Source organism: Pinus tabuliformis, chromosome 3_2 (assembly GCF_031772625.1).
Source record: "Pinus tabuliformis cultivar Carrire ecotype Pingquan chromosome 3_2, CPIR1, whole genome shotgun sequence".
Taxonomy (NCBI): Eukaryota; Viridiplantae; Streptophyta; class Pinopsida; order Pinales; family Pinaceae; genus Pinus; species Pinus tabuliformis.
Window position 1 is genome coordinate 292,881,612 of NC_142302.1, and position 10,116 is coordinate 292,891,727.

Consider the following 10,116-nt stretch of genomic DNA (forward strand, 5'->3'; position numbering starts at 1 on the left):
CTTAAAGGTGTGTCTTCCTTCCTGTCTCTCTTCTTAGCTCTTTCTTCATTGAGAGGAGTTTGTAACACAGGGACATTCAGTTCTTTCCTCACCTTTCATAGCCTTTTCTAGTCTCTCTTCCTCAGTAATCTCTTCTACTAATGTGTCTTCTACCCATTCTTGTTGATTAGCATATTTTTGAATTTCAGGGATTTTGTGGTGCACATATCCTGTAAGCTTGTTTTTGACTCTTCTATTACTTATAAAATGTTCAGGGTCATATGGTGACCAATGAAAACTTTGTTTCAGCAGAAGTTGATCCCTCAAAATCTTATCTGCTTCTTCCCAGGCTTCTTCCCTTTTATTGAAGATAAAAGGGCCCAATTGATTTCTTATCTTGAGTTGTGCCTTTTTCCTAGCACCATAGAAATGAGTCAAATCTGAACTACTAAATTTCCGGAAGTATTCCAGGGCAAAGAGTCTCATAGGGACATACTTTGGCAGCTTGTAGGGGGATAATTCACAACCATAAATTCTAATCACTGTGTGATTTTGGTAAAAATACCAGTCACCAATATTGTATTCCTTTGAGAGATGTAGAATTTTCTACATTTCAGCAGAGAGTCTGGCAGGAGGAGTTATCAATAATAGAGAAGTAGCTGGATATATGAACAGGTCAATAAACTCACAATATGTATAAGGGGAGTTATGGACTTCATGGAATACTGAGGTCCAGAAAATTACAGATCTCCTTTCTCCTTTGAGGTCCAATCTTCTAAGAGAAATTTGGAAACTATCAGGTTGATAGTACAATAGAAAATGATATATGTAGGATGTCTATTTGAACACTCTTTCTCTATCCAAGTTCATGAATTGCTCATGGATTTTATTAGCTATGAAGGAAGCATAATCATACTTGACAGTAGGGGACTGTCCGGGAGTAAATATGGACATCAACACTAAGGTAGTTTCATCAATATGCTCACTGGTTTTGAAACCCAAGATATATGAAATCATATCAGTAATGAATACACCAGCTTCATTGAACCAAACCTGGTTAAAAGGAGGTGGCTTCCTGGGCTGGCGGTCTGGCTTCATGAATAATTGAGCGATTCTAGCTATCTCTGAACTGGGCAGTTTGGCACCTTGTTCAAGTAAGAATCCCATGGTGAGAGGAGCCAGAGGCAGAGTTGGCTTAAAGTTCAGCATATCATTTATGGATTGAGCAGTAAAATGGAAGAGGACAGTCCCAGATGGAGCCATAACTGCTCTCTGTGTGGGGTCATAATTTGCACAGCACAAATGAATGAAATCAAGGAGCACATTTATTGAAGGGAGGTAGTATATAGGCATGTTGGACTCCCAGATTCCAAAGACATCAGTATTGCTTCTGTAGCTATTCCTAATTTCACAAAAGGCTTGCAGGTGAGGCTTCTCTCCAATCATATTGGTAATTTGGAAATCTTTGTCAACAAGGGGCATCCACTCCAGTTCTTTATGTGGTGCATTCAAGGGGGCAACATTCAGGGCCATTGGAGCCTCCATGCTTCAACTGTCTGTGTTTTAGTTGGAATGTGGGTCTATGCAGCAATAGAAAACAAAATACTGGCTCTGAGGTTTTTCTTAGGAAATTTCAGACTGTGTTTTAATTAGAAATTGCCTCACTGGGTAAAATTCATAGAAAAAACAATGTTTGCAGAGTTTAGTAGGACAACTGGATAAAACAGTGGTAATGGTGCTCCTTTTGCAAGTGTTTTGACAAATTTGACTCAATATTTGGGCATTTTTTGGAGATTTTGCAGAGGAAGGTTAAAAACGGGTGGCTTAGAAAGAAGACTTTGGTAAATTCCTGTTTTTATCAGCTCACTGTGTTTCTAGCTAGGGTTAAAGACTGAATTTGTTGGATTTATTGGTTCTTCACGTGGAATGCAGAGAAAATAAGCTTAAATTCAGCTCGATGGGTAAATTTGCAGAGGGAAAGACAGTTCACAGGATTTCTTTGCAAAAAATGGGTAAAGTGGTGACTAGAGTGCAGAGGTGCAATGGCAGCACTGTGATTTTAACTTGAATTCTGGTTATCCGGAGGATTTTACAGAAAAATTTGGAAAAACAGGGTTTATGAGTGAATTACGGGTAAATACCTATTCTATGGATGTCTGGTGTGAAATGTAGGTACAAGACTGAGCTGAGGGGCTGAGCTACGGAGTGAATTCCCCTGGGTGGCGAACTGGAGCTTTAGTGGCAAATTCGTCATAACTTGCATGCACAGGTTCCGCAAACCAATAGATAGAAATAAATGAAAATAATCACTTTCACAGGTTTTTAACAAAATTTGGGCTTTTTCGAGCTTTTTGGCGCTTTTTGTGATGACATCATCATGACATAAATTTGTCATGTAGCGGGGTACGGAAGGTGACATGTCGGATGACGTGGCGGCCACGGCAGATGAAACAGTGATGAGGTGGCAGCTGACGTGGGTGCTGACGTGGTTGACGACGTCAGTAGCAGGAAGTGGGAGCGGTTTGTGGTTTTATCACACCGCTTTATGTACTATGGTGGTTTTGGGCCAAATGGACGTGATAAACTGTGTGAACGACACGCATCCCATAGTACGGTGGGAAAACCGCTTTTTCTCGGAGCCTAACATTCGGTCATCGAGGTGCCTCCGATATTGACGAGAGTCGTCCGATCTGCGGGATTGGATCTGACGGTTGATGGGACGATGAGTTGACAGGGAGATACGGCACGGGTCCCGCCCATGTATTTTCAACATTTTATATGTCTTGCGGGGTATAACAATGTATTGCAATTTTGGTTTAGCGGGCACGGTTATTCAATTAACCAGATGTTAATTAAACTCCGGGGTTTATATGAGTGGGGAGGGGTTATTATAAGGTTCCAGGTGAACCAATAATCCCCGAAACATTATGCTATATCGCTATATTAAGCCGAGGGTGGGGATATTATAAAGTTTGGGGTTCTTGTGCTATTTTATGTATAATAGGGGTGGGGAAAACTTTAAATAGGAGCTATATAATAGAGTTAGGGTGTCAGTATGGTTTTGTAGATAGAAAACGCTAAGTTTATAACGTAATAACTTAGGTTTTTGGGGAAATGAAAGGGAAATGGAATAATTATTTTTACACAAGAAATGTGGCTTGTTTTAGCTAAGTAAACACAGAGTTTCACTTAGTATTTCTCATACAATGAAATGAACTAGGACCATTGAGTAGATCCCAATGTCCTTGAGGGGATGTTAGTAAGTGTTGTTGGGGAAATGAGAGGGGAAATTAGTCATGCTTCAACTGAACTGCGACCACCTTGCTATGGTATTTGTGATATTCATGAGACAGACCCTATTCAACAAGACAAAGCTGATCACCAACTTGCTTCTGCAACTTCCAACTGCTTACCCGACCTAATACACCTAACATTTTTTCTTCCTTTTGATTGGGTGCATTTGAACTAGCAAACCCTTTCACTGGTGTTTTCTTTTCACTGCCCTCCTATCTAAGTCTGCTCTTATCTCTTCTAGGGTTCAGATTTAGTTGTTGAGACTCTCTTGCTTCTCTACCTAACTATTGATCTTCCAAGCTTAAACTGTTTGGACAGACCTTATTCTCTAATGCTAAAAACAAGAAATTTAAACATGGACTGGCCAAGATTGAGTTGTTGGTCCATCCATTAGGTGCGATAAAAGTCAGTGATTGCACATTTTGAACTTGTTTGCAAAAAACAGGACAGTAGTGGCATTTTGACTAGCCACTTTCCTGGTCTTTCTTTGGGGTTCATTTTCTTTGTTTTCTTGACCAATTAATTCATTTTTTCCTTTGATTTTTCTTTTAGGGTATACCCTCTTTAGATTTTTTTAAATTTTTTATTTTTTTGAAAAATATGGAACCTTTGCAGCATGGAAAGGATGATCATATTTGGCATTTCCACAGTCAATCATGAAATATGACACCTATTGGTATAGGAACCTAACACTATTGACCAGGTAACATGCTGTCGTCACCGCCTCTGCCCAGAATTCCTGTTCTAGCCCGACATCACTGAGCATGCTTCTTGCCCTTTCCATCAATGTCTTGTTCATTATTTATGCAACTCCATTTTTCTGAGGTGTATATGGAGTAGTCTTACGCTGTGCTATACCACACTTCTTACAGAATTCTTCAAATTCCTTACTACAAAACTCTCGAACATTATCTGTCCTCAACACCTTTATCTTCTTCTCTATCTAGTTTTCCACCAGAGCCTTAAATTCTTTAAACCTATCAAAGACTTCAGATTTCTTCTTAAGGAAATATATCCATGTATTCCTTGAGAAGTCATCTATAAATGATACATAATACACAAGCTTACCCAGTGATGGGACCTTCACAAGTTCAAACACATCACTGGGCACAAGCTCTAATATCTGTTTCTCCCTCTTACCGCCAGAGGGGAACTCACCCGATTCTACTTCCCATTTAGACAATTTTCATAGAAATCAAAATCCAGAGAGCTATTACTCAAACCTTCTACGATACCTTTACCATGAAGTATTTGAAGGCCCTTCTCTCAAATATTTCTAAGCTTTTCATGCCACAAGATGGTCTCCTCTCCAGAGACCACTAAATTTTGTGCTCCACTTTCAAGAACCACAGAGCTGTTGCACCCATCAACAATAGTGCTACCTTGCAGCTTATACAGAGTTCCAATCTGAACTCGCCACATCAATACCAGTGCTCCCCGAACCATCTTGCAGATATCCTTCTCGAACACTGTTTTTACACCTGCATCATTCAACTTTCTTATAGAAATTAGATTTCTACCCAATGCACGAATATGCAAAGCACTTGGAAGTCTTCTAACCCTTCCACCTTGGAACTTCAACTTTACTTTTCTGTGACCAACAATTCTAGCCTTCCTATCATCCCCTAAGAAAACATAACCACCATAGTATTTCTCATACTCATAGAACCACTCTCTATGGGGAGTGAAGTGAAAGGATGCACCTTATTCAATCAACCATGCCTCATGATATATATGTGTACTTGAAGAAACCAAGTACACATCCCCACCTTCATCTAAGGTGGTTTTCGCCTTTGTAGAAGGAGCATCATCAGATCCCTTTCTTTTATCAGGAGCTTTAGATTTACAATCCCTTTTGTAGTGCCCTTCCTTTTTGCATTTCCAACACACTGCCTTTACAGGTTTTCCTGGAGATTTATATCTCCCTCTAGATTTAGATCTCCCACTCAATGACTTATTTTTGTTTCTATTCTGGGACCGTCCTCGTACAAACAAGGAATCACCATTCTAGATCTCCATATTTTTTCATCTCATCTCCTCCGCTAGCAAGGATGAGATTATTTCATCAAACTGCAAGGCAGTTGCATTGCTACCTATTGTAATAACTAGACTATCCCATGAATTTGGTAGAGAACACAACAAACTGATGCACTTATCTTCATCTAAAATTTTAATATCAACAGATGCTAACTAACTTACCACAGTACTAAATGTGTTAAGATGCTTTGTCACCAAGTTTCCATCCTTCATCCTCAGGTTATATAGCTCTTTCCATAGGAACAATTTATTAACCAAAGACTTAGATTGGTACAAATTCCCTAACTTATCCCACAAAGCCCTCACCGTAACTTCCCTTGATACATTTGGCAATACTGAATTTGAGACACACAATTGTATTGTGCTCTTTGCCTTCTGATCCAACTTCTTCCATTCTTCATCAGACACTCCCATTGGTTTAGTACCTGGTTCTACCGCAATCCACTGATCTTTATCCACTAACAAATCCTCCATCTTGAGTTTCCACAACTCAAAACTCTGACCATTAAATTTCTCAATCTATATCTTTCCACTGCTCGGCATCTTCTTTCACAACCAAAAATGATCTCACAAATCTCCCACTAAATAGGGTCTACCACAGGCCCGAGCGAAACCACTTAGCAACAAAGGCGTCCCCTTGAAGCCAAAACATATATGATACCAAATGTAGGCTTTAACCCCGTATAGAAATTACCTGCATATGAATTCTAAAACACATACAATAAACAACATGAGAGCATAACACCTAAAACACATATACACAGATATTTTCCCTTGGATCCCAAACCGGGACTACCAGTTTGATTTTTCATTATATTCCTTTCAATGTTATAATATATATTTATACATGTCTAAGCATACAATACCATGGACCGAAAACCATCACGTCTAAAACCATGGACCAAAAACCATTGCGTCCAAAACATGTGCAAAAATCATGCACAAAACCATAGCTGGGTCCACCCAACCTAACATAGGTTCAAAAACCAAAATTTTCTGAGGCGTTGCCCCAAACCCCAAAGATTGGGGTTACCTGCAACCCTCAAACCCTCTGTGAGCCACCCACTACATAATCAGCGCAACGAACAGGGGGCTCTGCCCCCCCTCTAACCCCCTGTTTAACTATGTGGGCTAGTCGTGGAAAGAATATAACACAACCCAACCTATGTACTTGTTCCAAAGGAGAAATGAACCAAGTTGGATAGTAAATCCGAAAAGTGCATCTTTATTGGGTATAAGGATGGTTTAAAGGATTATAAGCTTTGGAACCCAGTAACAAGGAAGGTTTTATACAGCCGAGATGTGGTGTTCAGAGAGGTGAAATATGTTATTAAAACATGAAGTCCAACCAAATGAACTTGAGAAGATAGAGTTTTAGCTAAAGGAGGAAGAATTAGACTTTACAGTAGAGGAGGAATCAGAAGATGAAGAGCCACAAACTCTGGGTGTGAGAAGATCAGTTTGAGAAAGAAGGTAGCTAGAAAGGTATATTCCATATGCTTTCTGTTCAAATTTTGCTTTATCTATTACTGATGATAATCATAGAACTGTGAAGGAAGCAACAGATTCAGAGGATGGAAAACTCCAAAAAGAGGCCATGGTTGATGAAATGACATCTTTGCACAAAAATGAGGCTTGGGATCTGGTGGACTTGTCGGTTGGAAGGAAACCCATTGGCAGCAAATGGGTGTTCAAGAAGAAGACAAATGCAAAAGGAAAGGTGAAGAAATACAAAGCTTAGTTGGTAGCTGGTGAGCACTAGTATTGCAGCAATAACACTACAACTCCTGGGCTACCTACTTTACTCTTATCAACGCAGTAGTTCGTAACAAACTTGGAAGTGACGGTGTTGTATGTACAAGTACTAGTTCTTACTACAGGTTGTCACTTGGTCAGTTGGTGCAAGATCACTAGGAGCTTAAGCCAACTTCTATAGATTCTAGAAGAAGCTCTATATGTGTTGATAGGAAAGAAAGATAGATGCTATTCTCTTTGCATAAAGGAGAAAAACTGAAATGTAAAGAAAACCAAGTAATTCTTAATTAACCAACTAACTCTACTTTTGTAGAAAGCACAATGAAAATCATGAAAAGAATGCCATAATTTATTCAAAGAGGTAAGCAGCATCTAATTAATCTATTTCTAGAAGTAAATGAGAAAAAAACATCTTTTTGGATTTTTATGTATTTTCATGTGAATTTGACATGCATGTACTTTATTGTTTGTGAATGTGGCAACGAATAGGTGGTGTTGAAAGGAGGTTTTGGGATTTGAGAGGATGTAGGATGGTGTGGTTGGGTCCTAAGAGGTCTCAGGTGGCATTCTGGAGTCTTTTCCCACACTTGGCCTTCAAAAGAAATACTACAGGAAAATCTATAGGAGGACACAGGAAACCTACAGGAGGAAAAACAACATTATACAGGAGGCCTACAGGATGAGGCCGAGAGTAGTTTTGAATGTTTTGAGGGTGTGAGAGTGGGTGGAAAAGGTGGATGAAGGTTGGAATGATGTGTTAGGGCACCTAGGGTCTACCAAGAATCATTAGGAGAGAGAAAGATGATTAGATTTGCTTAAGGAGAGAGGAAGGAATTTGATGGAAAATGCAGGAAACTAAGGCAGAATTGAGGGGAGACTTGGACGACCTGTAGGGCATGGATCAGATGGAGGATGGGGTGGCTAATAGGCTGGCCTGCTACTAGAAGATATCTACTGCATAAACAACTGATAGTCAACCAGCAAGATCAAGCAAGAAATGAAATGAGTGCATCTAGAAAAACATAGTTTTGCATCAAAATAATCTGAACTATGATCTATGAGAGGAAATGTTGATAAATGTTGTAAGAAAGAAAAGCATGAAAGAGGACTACTGCATATAAATAAGTTAGCATGATGAAGAAGTTCTGAAGCAAAACAAAACTAGATTGTTAACCTACTAAAAGTTGCAAACACTATAAGTCCTATGAATGAGGAAAATCTGTGTTTTTGGGGCAACAAGAGGGTCTTTGCCTCAGATCATGGTCCCAGAGGGAGGAAGAGAGGCCAAGGCACTGTTGCTAGCCTTTTGAATATTTTCTTTACCACTGCTTAGCTTGCTATAGAAAGCACAAATGGAAGAAAACTACTGAATCATAAAAAGAAACCTATGCTTAACCATGAAAGAAATACATCTAACAACAATCTAATATACAACTAAAATAAAAAATACAAATACAAGTAAAGAGGAGCTTGGCTGCTTGGATCGGGCCATAAACCAAGAGATTCAGCCTAATAACTCAGTGCTATCTCAAAAAGGATTCCATCTTTGTTTCCAAAACAATAATAAGATTACATGGAACTGTCAAAATAATAAGCTCAAAGTTGGAGCAGAGTTTACATAAGCAAAAATACAACAAAAATCCAAAAAAATTATGAATACACTTCTGACGTTAGTGAGGCCCTAGGCTTCCGTACTTATACAAATGAAGCTACCAATAACTTCCTTAAAATCAGGGAGGCTTAGCTCCCAAAACTTGAGATAGTCATCAGTTATTCTCAGCTTGCTCGGCTGCCTACTAATGCATGACTGCTTATCCTCTGTGCTGAATGAAGGGGAATTAAAAGTGAGGAGTAATAGATGAGGGGGATTCCCTCTTATAAGTCCTCTCCATTGTCCACTTCGAGTTATTGCTACCATTTGTCCACTGGATCCTTGACTTTGACCACAAAATTCATCAATAATCTGCATTAAACACATATTAGACCACATGGCATCATAACTAACTCAACTCACTCTATAAGCATAAATATAATTAGAAAATCATACAATAAGCTAAGGGAATGGTTGAAGTGACTAGGTTAGGAGGTAAAATGAGCCCATATAATTATCCATTTATGAGGCTCATCATCACCCCCTACTGAAAGTGTTGCTCATCCTCTGAGCAACTTAGTCCATCTCCTCATCTTTTATGGCCCTGGTGGCCTCCCTGGCATCCCATGCTTATGATGTTGTCTCTTCTTCCTTGTCATAGAATCCTACCTTCCTATTTATTTCCTCGCACTACTCCTGCTCTTTTTCTTCTTTTCTTCCTTCTAGCATGCCTAATAGCAGCGGGGGACTCAATTTGAGGCCAATACAATTGACCTTCATCCTCTACATGGAGCGCTTATACATGGGCACTCTCCTTAATGCCTCCTTCATCCTCATTGGGGAATGATATTCCCTGATCTACAAACTATGTGGTATGGTGTTCCATCTCCTCATACATGCATGCACATAGTCATCCCCAAGTAACCTTTTCATATCCTCAAAATGTGCAATGGCTTGTGCCTGATCACTTATATATCTAGGGGCAATCTGAAGATTATGGGAAAGCAAGTTATGTGTGCTGATGAGTGCCATGGGATCTGATGGCTCAGCTTTGATCATTAATGGCTCATTCTGCTCCTTTATCATCAACCTTCTTATTTCTGTTGCCCTTAACTCTTCATGGTTCATCCATGAGGCCATGGCCATTAGTTGCAGGTCTCCTAACCTGGCACTGGGGTCCCAAACATTCATGTCTGTGAGGGCCATGTTATGTAGGTAGAATTCTACCATCTTTTCCTTATCTTCTAATGTGCTTTGGTCACATAGGTCCATAAACTGCCTATAATCTTGGAAAGGCATTGTGCCTCTTTGTGCCAAAGTCTTTATCTCAAATTGCAACCATTGGTCCTTGAGATACAGGCCATAGGATTTTGCTGATGTCCTACATTGTAATGCCTCCACAGACCAGCTGGCCATGAATGATAGTTGGGTCTATTTCTCTTGCAGCTGCCCTCTTAGCA